Source organism: Heptranchias perlo, chromosome 24 (genome assembly GCF_035084215.1).
Source record: "Heptranchias perlo isolate sHepPer1 chromosome 24, sHepPer1.hap1, whole genome shotgun sequence".
NCBI lineage: Eukaryota > Metazoa > Chordata > Chondrichthyes > Hexanchiformes > Hexanchidae > Heptranchias > Heptranchias perlo.
The window spans coordinates 34,344,703-34,363,638 of NC_090348.1; the positions used below are offsets into that span (position 1 = coordinate 34,344,703).

At 41.6% G+C, this 18,936-nt stretch overlaps 1 protein-coding gene across 3 annotated transcripts in view; it reads left to right on the top strand.

Annotated features, from left to right (window-relative positions):
• Window positions 1-18,936, top strand: part of LOC137341681 (protein FAM107B-like) — a 104,368-nt gene that overhangs the window by 61,603 nt on the left and 23,829 nt on the right. Inside the window, exon 1 of one of the 3 annotated variants that reach the window (XM_068005046.1) lies at window positions 18,654-18,706. The exons of the other annotated variants lie outside the window; for them this stretch is intronic. The gene's annotated coding sequence lies outside the window, so the exon portion shown is untranslated. Of the gene's footprint in view, window positions 1-18,653; window positions 18,707-18,936 lie in introns of those variants that run through there. 3 annotated transcript variants of the gene reach the window in all.

Sequence of the window (18,936 nt, forward strand, 5' to 3'; positions counted from 1 at the left end):
GGAAGTGAATCTTTAAAATTATTGCCCTCATGTCTAGTCACAGATGGTGAACTTTTCTGCTATTCATGTTCCACAGAGGAAACCTAACCCTGTTTTATGTTTGTTACTTTAAAAAAAATTGCTTTTACCGGCATTTGCCATTTCCCTTCTAATTTATTAACTCTGAGATTTTTCATAAAATGGCTTCAACAGCAATAGCACCAAAGCATTTTGAGTTGGTGGCAATTAAACATAACCCAGGAGCAGCGGGGGATTACAGTAAACCTGTGCCTTTTGTTATTTCAGATGCACTCTGTGATGCATTGGAACAAGATTATTATCGGTATTTTGCAAATGGGGTAGTTACGATGGGAACTTGCAAATCTAGAGTACGTTCCTCTGTGACCATGTTGGTATTTTGTAAATGTTCCTGTTTTTATTGAGATAAGGTTCAGGCGTATTTCCCTGCTCCCAACATCAGGTCCCACGGATTATTAGTTCCCCTAAATCAACACCTATTCCTACAACCTCAAATCCTATCTACTGCCAGTCATTTATCTGGCTCCTTATTGAAACAATTGTAACAACCCCCAATAGCTCTATTTGAAACAATGTAATCTCTGACTCACCATCAGCAAATCCACCGGAGATCTGCTCGCATTTATAGAAAATGTTGCATCTAGTGTCCATTGTGATTCAGGTGTCACAATTTGGCATTACACAATTATAATTTCTCTCTGACTCTTGGACAAGATTGTCTGGCTGAAATTACGGGTTTGATTTTAATGTGGGACACATTCAGGGTGGGTAAGGATGCAGGACGGGAGGGAAACCCCCGCGGGAAGCTGACTGCGTGGCCTGGGCCATTTTAACTCCTGGGCCTCCTTTAAATGTTCTAGCACTGCCTCCCGCCTAAAACCGATGGGAGTGACGTCAGGGATGATGCTCGGGAGTCCGAGGGTGCCGGGGACACAAGGGACTGGTCCCTGGCGTGAACTTGGTGCTGGGGAGAGGGTTTACATGACAATCTCTGCGCTGGAAGGGATAGGCAGGGCTGGCGAAGCCTACGGACTCCTTGCAGGGCCCCTGAGGGCCACTCCCACTCCTCCTGGCCCAGAAGGATTCCACATAAAAGTAACTTTTTTTTAAACTAACCTTGGCCTCTTCTGGCCACTCCATGGACTTCCCCCATGGTAGAGCTGTTGGGTTTGGCCCAGTGTTGGCCTCCCATATCCGTGAGTAAAAATGGAGTTTCGGTGCCGATGACATCATGGGGCCATGACTTTTCCATGCAAAGTAGGCCCCCATCTACCTGAGGTGGGTGGCCCTCCTGCGCCTGTTCTGAGGTAACGGGGGAACGGGAACACATCGGGAACACGGTACATGCCCCCCACCATCTTAACCCCCTGCCCACAGGAAAATGGTGGGAAACGATCAGTGGAACAGTTAAAATGGAGCGGCAACATTTTCCACTCACAATGGTTCATCAAGTGTCACTTGCATCATTTTGGTGTGTACAATATTCTCTCCCATTGTTAAGGATGGAGTTCCACCAGTTCTCTGCCATGCTATTAAATAGTGAGTGCCACACTACAACAGTGCACTCCATCTTGGAGTAAGGAAAAATTGTCCTACTTAGCATGTATGAGCACGCTCCCTGTTGGCTGTCCACAGACACATTGATTGTAGTCATAGGGAAGCTCCCCAGATAAAGTCAGTATGGTGTCAATCAGCTGCTGAGGGAGTGGAACTAATGTTGGAAATAAAACAAGAGGAATATTTCATACGTTATAGAATATTATGCTTTATGTAATGAAAATACATATTTGGGCTTTTCAAGCTTTAATACTAATAAAGTACTTGCAGAGTCAAATCTCTCATTTCTTTGGGCCATTAATCTTGGTTATTATCCTGCAAACACAGAGCAGGAGTCTTGGAGGTTTTTCATTCTTTTAATGATTGCGCCTTGTAAAATTAAACAAGAAAGTTTAGCAGCTGCGGATCTCGGAGATGAGAAGAAGGTCTGTGATGATCTTATCCCATGAGATGAGGTCAATGTGTGACAGTACCCCATAGGTAACCATTTCAAACTAGCAAATCAGCAATTCAAAGCACCACAATAACTGGCAGATGCTTTGCTCATTTTGTGCCTAGTCTCTGAAGGGAAGATGGATTATTTTCTGAATTTGATTCAAAATTAATTTGGATTTTGTTCTTGCAGCTTGTAGAGTGCATTATAAACCAGAACCAAACAAGTAACGTTGACCGATGTAGTTCATGCCTACAATTTATATTCCAAATATTTGTCTTGTGGTTCATCTCTGAATGGTTCACTGCTTTTGAACCTCTTTTTAAAAAAAACTGAACATAGTAACATGACATTTTGCCTTCACAACAGGCACTGCACCCCAAAAGTAAATGAATTTGTGAAGTGCGTTAAATAAAAGGCATAATTTATTTCTTATTTATCTAACATGTTCCATAATACAGAAAAAGGGATTCTTTCTCTAGTTTTACATCTTACAATTTGATATTTGCAATTAAGATTTAGTAAAGGGTATTATCATTAATCCAGAATTTAGCCAGAGTAAAACAAGTCATCACAAAGAATTACATAGATGAGAAACATGTAGGAGGCAATTTTTGATTCGCATGTGCACCAGGTGAGCGGTGGGCAAGGAGTCTGCTCCTTCCGCCTGAGGATGCCGGAAGGAGGCCCGGTTAATTTTGGTGGTCGGTCCTCATTAAGACTGAATTGACAATATGCCAGTGCTAATTGTGCTTCTAAAAGGCAGCTTGCCGATCGGAAGGGCAGGAAATCTGACCGGATAGAGATCTCAATGGACCTGAGGTAACACCTTATTAGATGGAGGGGTGACATATCGGGCACAAACATGGGAAGTGTTTATAGTAGTAGGGAAAATTTATCGTGGCAAGGAGGTCAATACTTAGAAGCCTTTTAAGGCTAAAACACACAAGCAACTGTCGTAAAAAAAAAAATCAGTGTCAGACTTGCTTCCATCTATTGTGGGTAGAGATGAAAATGACACTGTGGTCTTAACTGTGATTTGCATATATTTGAGGCCCCGGTTTGTGTATAGCAGGAGCTCTGTCGCCGAAATCAAAGTCTACCCGAAAATCGGAACGGGCGGATCTCAAGAGATAAGCTGGCGGGTCAATCCTCCACGCAACTGTGGTCCTGCTACCGCCCATTTTTAGGCGTAAATGGGGCAGTAATGTGATGAAAATTGCCCCCCCCCCCCCCCCCCCCCGCAGATACTAAAATTGAGGGGTATTTTCGGGAGGGGAGTTTTGTAAGAAGAGTAATTAGTCAAGTTAGTACCAAGCCATCCTTAGCATTGTCACAAGTCCAAGACTACTGATATTACATTGATTCAAAGGTACAGCAAGTCCAAATGATTCTTCACAAGCACAAGCAGAGCACGATTAAATTAAGGGCAGCAAGATAGACCGGTAACAACTTTTTGTCTGAAGCTACCCTGCCCTGTCTCTTAATCACATTGCTCTGTACTGTAAAATATGTTCCTCACACGCGCTGACAGATCCTGCAAGATTATCTCGACCTTACCTTGGAGCAGTTTTACAATGTTGAAAATTGTGAAGCAGATTAAAATGAAGAAAGAGAAATGATCAGGTATAGAAAATGGGGAAAATACAATTTAAGAAACATCTTCGGAAAGAAGCTCAGTTGAAAAATTACCAAAGAGGATCGCAAGATTAACACCTCCATTCAAATAGCAAATGGGGAAATGTCATAGGATGTTGTGCATTTATCTATTCTGGGGAGTTGGTGACAAGGTGTTATAAATTTAAAATAGTCAGTGAATAGAGATGTTAGGAGAAATTATGTAAAGGATTGTTGGAACGTGGAAAGTTTTGCCACGGGGTGGTTGAAGCAAAGACCATTGCATCTTTTAAGGGAAAATTGGATAAATATTTGAAGTAGAGGAAGGTACAGGGCAATGGGATTAGTTTTTGGCCGCTAGAGTTGGCACAGACGTGATGGGCTGAATGGCCTCCTTCTGTGCTGTAAACATCTATGGTTCCACGAAACGCACAATTCGTTCCCCAACTCACTGTCTGTGGAGATAGGGTGACCCAAAGAGCCTTTGCAAAAACTGTCATTTTCACGAATGATAAAAAGAATTTGCCACAAACAAGTTGCACAGGTTGTGAAAAGTTACTTTTTCTGGAAATACAGAGTTGTACCATCTGAAACAAAAATTGCATTTCAGTGTAATTTTTAAAGGGCCTTTAAAATGAAGATCTATGATTTGTCCGTGTGCGTATTCAAAAGTGCACCATCTTCATGGAAACTTGGTTTGCAAACTATTTCATTACCCACACGTCATAAAACTACTTGTCCCGCTCTGCAACAAAGTAAGAATATATTTGGGAAAACAAAGTTTATTTACATACAATAACATAACAACTAACAATGCAGCATATTTTTACAATTGCTTACCGACCTAGGACAGACTGGAATCCAAATCAGATTCAAATTAGAAGTCATTGTCAACACAATGTTCATTCAACTACAGTAAGCAGCTTACACAATGTGCAACCAATGCATATAACCACAGTTTAAATTTGGAACATCTGACTACATGGCTAAAATGATAACAAAACCAATTTAATTGTGAAGGACAAAACAGTTCATATTTTGTTAAAGTTGCCTTAAAATTGTTGAAGATTATTTGTGCAAAACATTTTTTGTTAACTTTCAGAAAGTATGGTTCCAGTATTTGTTTAGTGTACACTACATTTTCAATATACTGGCTTCTGATATGGTGGATGTTATTTATGGCTCCTTTGCTCACCTGTATAAGAAGTTCTTTAATGGCTCCCAAAATGTGAATTGTACAAACAAAAAATTGACTAGGATAAAGCAAGATACAAGGATATAGTTAACATCAGCCTGTATTTGCATGTCTTCAAAAATATGTTATATTCAAATTTCAATTTTTCAAGAGGGGTAAATTTCCTCCCTGACCTCAATTGTGTTCCTTTACCAGTTTTTGGGGCCAATTTTGCTCCTCCAGAAGTCATACGCTCTGGCTGGGGTTTTACATATGGTCTCTGGTACCTTTACCCAACAGGCCACTGTATCATGGGCAAGCCCCGACAGTGAATGTTGATGGACTATTTAGCAGTAGGAGGTTTCAGAGCCAAGCCCAATCCTGCCTATACCCAATGTCCACAAACACATCGGTCTGGATTTTCTGACTATTTTGCCACAGAAAGATCTTGGTATGATTGACATTAAAAATGTTACCTTTTTAAGTTAAATCCAACTCTCAAGGGAGTAAACTTACCACAGCAGCTAAAAGATGTTCATTGGCGATAAATGGGCTAGATTGTGGGTAGAGATTATATGCTACTCACATACCACTTTGAACTAAGAGGGTAAGAGTTAATATCGTAGGTTTATTGGGACCAAATGGGGCAGCAATGGGATGAAAATTGGTTTTAAGAAAAGAAATCTTGTTGACATACTGTCCGAGATCGGCTCATTACAATTTTTCGGTGGACCTCGATTTAGGCGGCCAGCACATCTGTCAGAAACAAACAGGGGCCTCAAGAATGTTTGTAAATAGAGGTCAAATGACACCGACACCGTTTTCTTCTCTACCCACGTTGCTATCACCAGTTGCTCAACCCACCCACAAACCATTCACGGTACAGGTCGGGAGATGGCCTTTCCAGCGGTTTTTAAGCTGCTGTAAGAGAAAACCGGAAGCAGGTCTTGACGCTCTTTTTTTTTTTCTCTCTGCATTATTTCACCTCCTCATTGCTGTTAGTGCTACAGACATTTCCCTGCTGCTCCATTTCACTCTTGGTGCGACTGCCCCATCCCTTTTAAGATGCTGCTGCCAACCCATGACAGCCAGCTGCCCTGCCCTGCAGGATTTTCTGCCCTTCCAAACAGCGAGCTGCCTATAAGCAGCGCAATTTGCACTGGTGACTCACCTGTTCAAAGCAAATAATGCCCAGAAATTGCCCAGAGATTGACAGAGCAGATGACCTGTCCACCCTATCTACGATATATATGAAAATTGCCCCCATATGTCAATATGTCATTTTGAGAATAAGAGATAGTTTCTGGGGATCCACACCCTGGTGGTGGCGGTTAGCTAATTTAATTGGCAGCCCTACTGGCAATCCCCAGAGAGGGGGCGGGTCAGTCAGCTGCTAATTTGATGTCTGGGAGGAAAAGAGAACAAAAAGGGCCATGTTAGCCAGTCAATTCCAACAAAAACTGCAAGAGGCAGACCTTCGACTGGGCTGGAAGTTAAGATATAGTCAGTTGGTTTTTCAGCTAGAGGCTGACTAGAAAGAAAGGAAAGTTCAAAAGTAGCATACTTCTTGCTATTTTGGATAGAGTAGCGCAGTTTAGTTCTTTTATATGTCACGGGATGCACTTTAGAATTTTTTTCAAACTCTGGGAATACTATCCTGTTCAGTCACCTGTATTCTGTAAAATAAACCAACTTCTTTGATTTTGATTCAGTTTTTTGATCAGGTAACAGAGGGGGTGGATGAGGGCAACGTTGATGTGTATATGGACTTTCAAAAGGCGTTTGATAAAGTGCCGCATAATAGGCTTGTCAGCAAAATTGAAGCCCATGGAATAAAAGGGGCGGTGGCAGCATGGATACAAAATTGGCTAAGTGACAGAAAACAGAGAGTAGTGGTGAACGGTTGTTTTTCGTTCTGGAGGAAGGTATGCAGGGGTGTTCCCCAGGGGTCGGTACTAGGACCACTGCTTTTTTTGATATGTATTAATGACTTGGACTTGGGTGGACAGGGCACAATTTCAAAATTTGCAGATGACTCATAACTTGGAAGGGTAGTGAACAGTGAGGAGGATAGTAATAGACTTCAAGAGGACATAGTCAGGCTGCTGGAATGGACGAACACATGGCAGATGAAATTTAACGCAGAGAAATGCGAAGTGATACATTTTGGCAGGAAGGATGAGAAGAGGTAATATAAACTAAATGGTACAATTCTAAAGGGGGTGCAGGAACAGAGAGACCTGGGGGCATATGTGCACAAATCTTTGAAGGTGCCAGGACAGGTTGAGAAAGCGGTTAAAAAAACATACGGGATCCTGGGCTTTATAAATAGAGGCATAGAGTACAAAAGCAAGGAAGTTATGTTGAACCTTTATGAAACACTGGTTCAGCCACAGCTGGGGCATTGTGTCCAATTCTGGGCACTGCACTTTAGGAGGTGCCTTGGAGAGGGTGCAGAAAAGATTTACTAGAATGGTTCCAGGGATGAGGAACTTCAGTTACGTGGATAGACTGGGGAAGCTGGAGTTGTTCTCCTTAGAGCAGAGAAGGTTAAGAGGAGATTTGATAGAAGTGTTCAAAATCATGAAGGGTTTAGATGAAGTAAATAAAGAGAAACTGTTCCCATTGGCGGACGGGTCGAGAACCAGAAGACACACGTTTAAGGTGATTGGCAAAAGAACCAAAGGCAACATGAGGAAAAACTTTTTTATGCAGTGAGTAGTTATGATCTGGAATGCACTGCCTGAAAGGGTGGTGGATGCAGATTCAATCGTGGCTTTCAAAAAGGAATTGGATAAATACTTAAGGGAAAAAATTTGCAGGGCTTCGTGGAATGAGCGGGGGATTGGGGCTTACTGGATTGCTCTTTCAAAGAGCTGGCACAAGCTTGATGGGCTGAATGGCCTCCTACGCTGTAACCATTCTATGATTCTATCCTATGATTTTCCATTGATTTATCCCTGGCTCATTGTCTCACCAGAATGGTTATCAGTTTTGTCTACCAGAAGATTGGAGAAATGCATTTGAGGACACCTGTGAAAGATATGGTTTCCATTTTGTATGACAGGAGGGAATATTGTTGCCTTCCCCCAGGCTATGCTGTTGTATAAATAGGTATTGGGATGTATGAGTTAACTCTAGAACGCCAGAGGCACGGGGCCCACTTGTGGGAGTGACAAGTGCCACGGAACCCAAGAGAATATCCATGGCAGCCCAGAAATGTAATAAAATTCTTTCCAGCAGGGATCACTGGATAGAATCATAGAAAGTTATGACACAGAAGGAGGCCATTCAGCCCACCGTGTCCGTGCTGGCCGAAAAAGAGCTATCCAGCTCAATCCCACTTTCCAGCACTTGGTCCGTAGCCCTGTAGGTTACAGCACTTCAAGTGCACATCCAAGTACTTTTTAAATGAGTTGAGGGTTTCTGCCTCTACCACCCTTTCAAGCAGTGAGTGCCAGACCTCCTCCACCCTCTGGGTGAAAAAATTTCTCCTCAGCTCCCCTCTAATCCTTCTACCAATTACTTTGAATCTATGCCCCCTGTTCACTGACCCCTCTGCTAAGGGAAATAGGTCCTCCCTATCCACTCTATCTAGTCCCATCATAATTTTATATACCTCAATTAAATCTCCCCTCAGCCTCCTTTGTTCCAAAGAAAACAACCCCAGCCTATCCAATCTTTTCTCATAGCTAGAGTTCTCCAGCCCTGGCAACATCCTCGTAAATCTCCTCTGCACCCCATCTAGTGCAATCACATCTTTCCTGTAATGTGGTGACCAGAACTGTACGCCATACTCAAGCTATGGCCTTACCAATGTTTTATACAGTTCTAGCATAACATCCCTGCTCTTATATTCTGTGCCTCAGCTAATAAAGGAAAGTATCCCATATGCCTTTTTAACCACCTTATCTACCTGTCCTGCTACCTTCAGGTATCTGTGGCCATGCACTCCAAGGCCCCTTTGTTCCTCTACACCTCTCTGTATCCTCCCATTTATTGTGTACTCCCTTGCCTTGTTTGCCCTCCCCAAATGCATTACCTCACTCTTCTCCGAATTGAATTTCATTTGCCACTTTTCTGCCCACCTGACCAGACCATTGATATCTTCCTGCAGTCGACAGCTTTCCTCCTCACTATCAACCACACGGCCAATTTTTGTATTGTCTGCAAACTTCTTAATCAAGCCGCCCCCCCCCCCACGTTCAAATCCAAAACCTTAATATATACACAAAATGCAAGGGACCTAGTACTGAGCCTTGCAGGACCCCATGGAAACAGCCTTCTAGTCGCAAAAACACCCGTCAATCATTATCCTTTGCTTCCTGCCACTGAACCAATTTTGGATCTAACAAGCCACTTTCTCTTGGATCCCATGGGCTTTTACTTTTTTGACCAGTCTGCCATGTGGGACCTTGTCAAAAGCCTTGCTAAAATCCATATACATTACATGAAACACGTTACCCTCATCCGACCCTCCTTGTTACCTTGTCAAAATTCAATCAAGTTAGTCAAACACAACCTTCCATTAACAAATCCATGCTGACTATCCTTGATTAACCCTTCCCTTTCTAAATGACTATTTATGCTGTCCCTCAGAATCGATTCCAATAAATTGCCCACCACCGAGGTTAGACTGACTGGCCTATAATTACTTGGTCTACCTCCTTCTCCCTTTTTGTACAATGTTAGCAGTCCTCCAATCTTCCGGCACCACACCTGTAGCCAGGGAGGATTGGAAAATGATGGTCCGAGCCTCTGCTATTGCCTCCCATGCTTCTCTTAGCAGCCTGGGATATGTTTCATCCAGACCTGGTGATTTATCTATTTTCAAAGACGCTAAACCCCTTAATACTTCCTCTCTCACTATGTTTATCCCATCCAACATTTCACACTCCTCCTCCTTAACCACAATAGTGATCAGGAGCTGATTTTTACCCTCCCTGGACCAGGGTGCTGAAGCTGATTGTAGCATCCAGATGCCACCCCAACTGAGATCAGCTGACTCAGCACATGGTGAATCAATGCTGGGATCTTCTGATCTGTATAAGCTAAGCTAAGCTATATGCTCCTTTAACCGATTGAGGAATTGGGAGAGTTTGAAAATACATCTTTATAGTGTCCCTATTAATTATGTTCTCAAATTGAAAAAAACTTATTTTTTAACTTCCTTTTCTCTGGTAAAGATAGATTAACTCCCATGGATACACAATCTTGGAGAGTTAGCTGAAACTGTCTGGGGATGGAGGGAGAGGGCATTTTCTTCCTGTATTGCCAAGTGAGCTAAATGGTGGTTTGACCAAGGGACTGACTGTTAATGGAGATTTCTGTAAGTAAGACTGAACTGCAGTGGATAGCATGTATACAGTAGTTTAAGTAGGGATTATAAAAGGGCAGATTTTCAAATTGTTTCTAGGTTCACAGTAATAAAGATACCAGTGCTGTTCTGTTTTCATCTGGCAGAAGGCATGCACATCACAGTATAAATGATGCACACCATCCCAGACTTGACTCTCCCCTTATCGAGATGTTTTGCCATCATAATGCACCTAGTGTACTAGACCAATATGGTGTTTGTACTATTAGATGGTAAAATCAAAAGCAGCTCTGTGACTATGGCCAACTAAATTAACATGTCCAGTGAGCAAGCCATGTGGCTGCTTAGCGTGTTGGTGCCCCAATGTGCTGATCATTTGGTAGGCTTCAGGTTAATATCTACATCTCCCAATCTGGCAACTTCAAAGAGAATCACTGACTGAATTCAAGTGAGGTGTGAACTTGTATGGCACCAGTCTGTAGCACAGTAAATCAGAGTGACATCATACCATCCTGTCCTGATTTTATTTTTCAATTAGAAAGTGTGTGTAACAAAACTTATTTAGCTTGTGAAGGTTGTAATTATCAGTTGCTTTGAAACATTAGCCAGCAAAGAGCTCAAAATGGTGATCAGTGGGAGACTTAAATCACAGCTCAGGGAAGTGGGTATCCGCCTGAAGGGAAATGAGGTCATTGCCAGAGGAAGCTCGAGTGGAGCTTCAAAGTTGACATTTTACCATCAGATATAAACAGTGCAATCAAAGCCTTGAAGCACTGGACCTTCATTATAATCCTAGGTAGCCTTGCCAAATGCTTCTTATGGTGCATTTATTCATATCTCTTAAGTGCTACAAATTTATATGGAGCAGTGCACATTTCCGATAGGAATTTCACTTTGTCATCATCCCCTACCACACAACTTGCAGTTATATAGCACCTTTTAATCTAGGAAATGCTCCCCCCGGGCATTTCAAAAACAAGGGTAGGGAAGATGGCTGCTGAGCCAGAAAAAGAGAGATTAGGAAAGATGTGAAAGCTTGTTGAAAGAGATGAGGTTTTTTAAAGATGGGAGAGGCAGATAGGTTTGGGTGAGTGTAGGACTGAGGCGATTGAAAGCTCTACCATCAATGGAGGAAAAGGAAATACAGAGAAGGCCAAAGTCCGAGGAAAGGAACATTTGAGGAGGAGATACAGGACTGGAAGAAATTGTAAGAACATTAGCCTAGATTTCCTGAGCCTTTCACACCAGTGTTTGGAATGGTTTCTGGATGAGCATGTGTAGGGGTTTAAAATTTAAAGGGTGGCAAAGACAAGTGCAATTGATTGCAGAACAATTGATTGAATGAGGCAGGCCATTTAAATTGGAAAAGAAATTCCTTTGAGGCAGCACCACAGGGAGCCTGCCAACCATCATTTAAATTATCTGACTCCAGAAAATCCAATGGGATTAGCATTGGGAGCCATAGGCAGGCAAAAAGCCCACCCCGCCGCCAATCTGATGGAATTCCTGTTGGTTCGGAAAAAACAGGCCTTTGAAACTGAATGTTCTACATTGCCGTCTTCAGCTGAGTGTTTTTAAGTTTTTTTGATGGTCGCTTCAGATGTTGACCTCCAAGTTAAAACCCTAATCATTCATTCTGTCATTTATATTGCAGTGAATTCTGGTGCCACAGAAAATGTTTGCTAGACATTTTAGATGCATGTTCCACAGATTGCTCCATAGTGTGTCCCACATTCAACCATTTGAAACAGTGCCTTAATATGACATGATTCCTGTTTATACTGTAGGGCAGATTCAGCAACATCTCACTAACTGCGAGAATGGTGCCTGCTCAGTTGCTCCAAAGTTACATTTGCTCCTTTACTATTTTGGCTGTGTGTCTTCCTCAATGCCAGGGGAGGTCACATGGACCAGAGGGGAAACAAACCATCTCCTGCAGTTGTTTCTGGCCTTGAGAGGCAATTCTGTAGTATAAATGGAATAATGAGATTGGGAGGTTTGTGTTTGCTTTGGGAAAAAAAGTGTGTATGTGTGTGATATCTCTCTCTCTCTCTCTCTCTCTCTCTCTCTTTCTCAGGAAATGTCAAACCTACTGTACTCTGGGGCTGTTGGTCTCTGGGCTAAATGTTCATCAAGCTGCGGTAGGACTCAAGTGTTTGGATGTCTTGTGTAGCCTCCTCCCTCTCCTCATTGCAGGACTGCTGAGATCTATAGCATGGTTTTGATTATAATTGACGTAAGAAGACAAATAGAGGAAGATGTCATTTAGCACAGAGACAATAAACAGACGGAATGGGGTGCAACTGAGAAAATTAGACTTTGGCGCCGTGATTGTGATTAATAATGGCCAGGGGCCTTGTCTCAGCAATGCAGGAAAGGACTTCCCCACTCAAACAGTATTTCCTTTCTTCAGCCCTGACAACCCAGTTGAGACTGGTGAAATTCTCACTCCAGGGAAACATGAATGCAGAAGTCAGTTCACACTAAAATTCAAATTGAGATGAAGTAAGGTGGGAGGAGGCTTGTGTGGAGCATAAACACCAGCATAGACCATAGACCTCTGCCACCCCCACCCCCACCCCCACCGAAGTCACCGACTCCTTGCTGGGATGTAGCTCCACAGGCACTGGGTCCTCCAATAACTCCTTGAATTGGGCATTACTCATGTGTGAGACTTGTACTTATTGGTGTGTTATTACTCTTTTGGAGCTTCACAGCCTAGCCCAATTATTTCCTCACTTGACATCCCTACATGCACACTTCCAGCATGGGTTGCTCGTTATCAATCAGTAGCAGGAGCTCTGGACATATTTTCCCCCCACCCTAACCCAGTGGTACTGAGGCCAGTTGTCGTAATTGTACTCTTAGTGCCTCCTTGACTTAGAGCAGCTAACTCAGCACTAACTTGGTCTCGAACCTTGGACCTCCCTGCTTTGTATGGTTCAACTACTCACTGGATAAACTTCCTCAGCCCCCAGGAGAGCAGGCAACTTCTTAATATTCAAGTGTTTTTGTGGAAAAATATACCATGTTGGTATTATTAGATGGTGTGGATTTTTTTACGATGTCAAACTACATTGCTAAAATCTGGCCTAATGAATATTAGTGGCTTAATTAATATGAATGAAAAGAAAAAAAGACTTGCAATTATATAGCACTTTTCACGACTATTGTTTTTTGGCTGGTGCTGGATTCTAGATTTTCAGCTAGTTCAGTGTTCTGTTGATTCTTTATTCATTCTGAATTTTATACATTTGCAACCGGATCTGTGTTCTATCGGTTCTTCACTAGGTCAGTATTCTATAGGGTTCTTTGTTAGCTTTGTGCTCTACAGATTCTCAGCTTATTCTGTACTCAATAGGTTCATGGTTAGAGCTATATTATATAGACTACATGTTAGTTTTGTACGTTTTATAGTTCTGTTATCTTTGTTATAGCTCTGAGAATTTTCCCTCATTCCATAAGCAATTCCTCACTTTAACATATTTCTGATAAGGTTTTAGAAACATGAAAGATTTTTTTAAAAAAAGACCTAGAGTGCTGTAGAATCAGGGCTCCAGTTCTAGCCTATGCCCAGCAGAATTTCCTGGCTCCGAGAGTTGGAAAGGTAATTATGAATGTATTGCACGTAATTGATAGATGTATTCAAGTAAAGGCCTATATGCTGTTTGCATACACAATGACTGAAGAGTCAGGGCCAAAAGGAAGGATAGAAGCTGGGGGCCTGGAAGATGTAGCTGTTTGAAACCATAATACTCAAAATGATCTCTGATAAGAGCGGCTCAACAAGAGACAATTGGGAACCAGATAAGCAAACAAAATGATGGATTACAAATAAATTGTTGAATGGAACAGAATGGGGTCATTATTTCTTGGGATTTTCCAATATATGTCTCGATGCTGTATTCTGTCCTGAATGCTTATTTCTTAAAGGAAATGAGCTGATTGTGATAGTGAACAGAACCATCGCTGACTGACAACTTGGAGTCAATAATTTTAGTGGAAAGACAGGTGCATATTCAGGCATACTGGCAAGGCAAATATAGGCTTTTAAAAAATATTAAAATAAATTTGCAACCAGATTAAAAAGGCTAATGGGGACATCATATGAGTGGATTTTATACTCTCTGACCTTTTCAGCTTTTTATATGATATTGCCAGAACCAAATTTCAAAGGGCCATTTGTCTAAAGTAATTAGCTTAAGGATGTTTCTAATACAAAATAATATATTTGAATGCCTAGTTTCATAAATAGTGTATAATAGAATGAAGGAAGACAAAGTATTGATCCAATAAAAAAAAATCTTGCCTTCACAAATTCTGTTTGCTGTTTTCCACAGGCAGTCACTGTTAAAGAAGCATGTAGTTATGTTACATTTTATAACTACCAATGTCCTATCTTTTTATTGCAACAATTGAATCCGACAATATAACATGAGACAATCATGTCTACAACTCCATAAACCATAATGGCTATACAATGAAAATGAAGAGATATGTCAACATTCTATGTATATAAGCCAATTCTATCTCTCGCTCATATAAATGTGTTTTTTTTTATTTGTTTATGTAACCGATGATTTCCCTTTTGAAATGATAAAATCTGACTAATTGGCTCAGTGATTTCCTCTGTTCCTGTTTGCACATTACTCAAGAGGTTTGTGTCAATAATAGCTTAATAATTCTGTTTATGTGGACGCATCTTTATTATAATGTATTGTTATGAAAACTAAAGGGAAAATCATTTTCCATTCTATATCATTGTGATGTCCAGCAAAGATGAGGGAAAAGATGGAGAAGCGCATCAGAACAATATGCAGAATCCTCGGTGGGGGGAGAGGGAGAGGGAGAGGGAGAGGGAGAGGGACTTTCAGGTTGAGCTCCAAATGGTGGGGGTGGGAAGGGAGGGTATCGGCAGAGCGCATGGCTCATATATATGGTGGAAACCGGGCAGGCGGGCAGTTAAAATGAAATGGATGAAATAGCCACTCAGTACCTGGTCCATTCCGATTTTAAAATGCCTTATTTTTCAGGCATATGAGATGCTTGCCTGAGTCAGGCCCGAGCCCCTCACGTGTACGCAAGTCGGGGTCCTATTGTGGCAATAGAACCCCGATGCCATCTTAACCCAGAAGAGAACTGCCACCCTGGCAGGTACAAGCAGGTCCAAAGACCAACTAGGCCTTTCCAGGTAAGTTTAAAACTTTCCTTTGTGGCACAAGGAGGAGCAGGAGTGCTCCGCTGACCGCTTAGGAACCCCCTTGCCTCCTCCACCCCTCCATCCCCGCACTTGCATTAAGCCCGTTGGGCTTCCCACTGCCGATCCTGGATGGGCATGGGCTCGATGTGCCAAGTGGCCTCCTTCTGTGCTGTAACCATTCTATGATTCAATGCAATCATTCTGTGGACGGGCCAACTGTTTGCTAGGCTGCTTTGCCAACCCAGAGTGTTAGTGTCGCTTAACCAGTGTAAGGAAGGATATCAAATAAGTTACAGGAAGGTGATCTTTTAGGAATTGTTGAGGACATGCTAAGTGAAGCAATATAATTTATTATTCTTTCAGGACACTTGTACTACAGGCACCAATGTGAAAGTTGCACCTGTATAGAGCAACTTTGGACTGGCAGGTCCAAGTTATGCCACCAGTTCTGCATCAGTTTCCAACCAGAGAAAATCAAGTTGTGAGCGTTGATTAAATGTAATGTCAGCAATGAGCTGATGGGACAATCGGCTCTTTGGCGATTAGTAGGATTAAAAGTTTTAAAGTTTCCAGCTGGTGCAAAGTTGAAATGGTGAGACTCCCTTAATGGGGTTTCCTTACATTCCTTGCATACATTCCTTACATAAACCCTATCAGGGCAACTTCATGCACAATTTGCATTCATGTAATGCTGAAACTCTCCTTTAATATTACAGAAACCTCTAATAAGATCTCTTCTTTGCACTGAGTGCTTTATTGGCAGAGTATGACACAAAATAACTCGTATTAAAATGGAGTGCTTTCCAAAAACATGCTATAATATGGTTTGTGTGCTTTTTTTTTACTTGAGCATTGAAGCAACTCTTGTTAAGATAACATTTTTATTCGCAAGTATTTGTAGCGCCATTGGCATGTGTCAGTGGATAGTAAACCGTTTCAAGATCAGGTCAATGGCAGCTGGGCATAACATTAATGCATGTAAGTTGGGTCAAAACAGTGTGACGTGAGCAGTATCACATCCCAATATAGTAGTTTGTACTTCACAGTTCAATGAAACTTCCTTTAAAAAGAGAACCATAATGGCAAAGTTAAATTTTAATTAGTTGCATGGCTGTAATGAACACAGCCTTATATGCTCAGCAGCAGTCTGTAACACTTGGAGAGATAAAGTCAGCAACACTGTAAAAGTATTTTTCCTCTGATTTTTGCATGCTCAGCTCATGGAGACTGAGGCAGCTCCTTTTTGTTTCTGCAGAAAAATGAGAGGGCAAACATCTGAAATTTTTAAAAAATAGTTTGGCTCAAACATTTTGACCATTGCATAATGTCTTACAGTATATGTGTGTGTGTGTATTATATATATTAATTATCAACTACATATTTAGCACTTTGAACTTATTTTTTCCAAAGTTCCCTCTGCATGTCCCCTCTTTGTCCTGCTGCAGGTGACTTATGCTGGGCTAGGATTTCATAAACATTGGTGGCCTAACAGTATATTACTCGAGGGGCAATCCTTCATGTGCGAGCCTGAACTTGTGAGTCTTTGCAAACTATTTAATTAAGGGGGCACCATAACTAAGACTAATCCTGGTTTTCACCAATGAATGAACACATAGACACCTTGGAGATACTAGATAACAAACAGGAGTTGAAGCCCTGCCCAGATTTTTCCTCTCCCTAGCCCAAGAACTCCATGGCCAACTGTAGCACAAATAAAATAATGGGGGTTAGTTAATGTGTTCCAACTGCCAGTGGGCAAGGCTCTGCAGTGGTAGTGCGAACTTGTAAAATTACCCCTGACATGTCATTGCCCAAGCAGCTAAGCCATCAAGAGAGCCTCAGATCAGCTCAAACCAACGTATGCATTTTTCTTTCAAAACAATCTTTTTGAGAATCTTTAGTGTCTCTTTGTCATTTTTCTCAACCAAGATAGATGGTGTTTAATTTCTGTTGGTTCATTAATTATTCAGATGTGTCATGCTCCCATGCGTACCATTTAATTTGGTGGATATAAGCAGAGCCTCTGGGGTTTACCTGACAATATTAGCCACTTCCCTCCACGGACTATATATAATCCGAGCCATCATGAACTCGATCCAGTCCATTTACTCTCCTGAGGGAAAGTTCTACATAAATACTTTTGTTCATCAAAAATTATAATGCAAAAACTCGTGAATATTAATCCAACATCACATTTCCACTATTCAGTCATGGTATGTTTCTTTCCAAACAGAATTGTAGCTGCAGCTAAAAAAAAATGACGCATAAATACAATGGATTCCTCTCACCGTCCTCTCATTTCACAGGATAATAAGATAAATATGAATAAGGAAGGCCATTCAGTCCTGAAAGGTAGTTCCCCCTATCATGGCATCCAACTGTTTCTTAAACGATTCCAAGGTTTTTGCTGAGACTACCCTAATCTGGAATTCTATACCATGTGTTAACACTTTTTGTGTGAAGAATTTCCTGACATCAATCCTACATTTGCCTTTGACTGTGCAAGTGCCCCCAATTTTCCTTCCCCCCCCCCCCCCCCTCCACAAAAAAAGTCGCAATTCTTTATAGACCTGCATGCATTTATTGTCTAATAATATTTCTTAATTGTTACCTCCCACAGCCTTTCTTTTCTGTCCTTATACAGTGTTTGGCTGTGGATGAATGTTTTATTCAAATGTTCTTGCTTTGCTTTGTTTGACTAGTATAGTAAAAGTGCTGGTGCTCCCCAATAGTAAATGTACTGGACGTGGATATCAGCTGAAGTCAGGGCCCAGTTTAACACTGATGCTCCCCACAGCTGTATAAACCTGATGACAGTTACTGCTTGGGATCACTTATGAAGGTTATTTTGAGGTACCAGAGGGCAGTTGATACCTGCAAACCTATTCCACGGAATGAGTCAACATCTTCAGTAGAAGGGAGGGCAAAATCGGAAGGGGGTTGAAAGTGACGAGAGTCGAGTATACATGTGAAGGATATAGTCAAAGTTAAACTCCAGTCAATTATGCTACAGTGTTAATATTATTATATACGCTGGATGTCACATTTGACTGAAATTACATTTGAATGAATAAACAGTCAAGATGCTGCCAGTGTTGCTAGGGAACGGTATGTGGTCAATATTTATAAAACGTGTTGCTCAATTCATGCTGTTTCCTGATATTTTCCAGCCATTAAGATCAATGCTGGAAAACAGGATCGGTGCACCGACCTCCACACCCAGTTTTCAATCCACTACCCCGTCGAGTGAGAGTCTTATCACCATCCAGCCTCAGCCTCTTATTTACCTTTTTGAAGTTTGGCTTAAGTGATACTTGAATTCGAATTTGATCCCTGGGGTTTCTCGATTATGTCAGAACTCTGAAACTGAAGCTCAGCTCACTAGAAGCTGTAAGTAATTCTGCATCTACCTGCATGTGCAATCCCTATCAATATGCTTACTCCCTCTGTAATATATTGTAACAGAGGTAGGATAGAGAAGGCAAAAAACTCGGAATTTGTTTTTAAAAAAACAGGCATATGCTGTGATAGGGGTGGCCTGTAGCTTTTTTCTAGATGGGTGAGATGGGAGAAGCGAATGGCCTTCCTCATTCATATTTATCTTGCGATCTTGTAAGCAT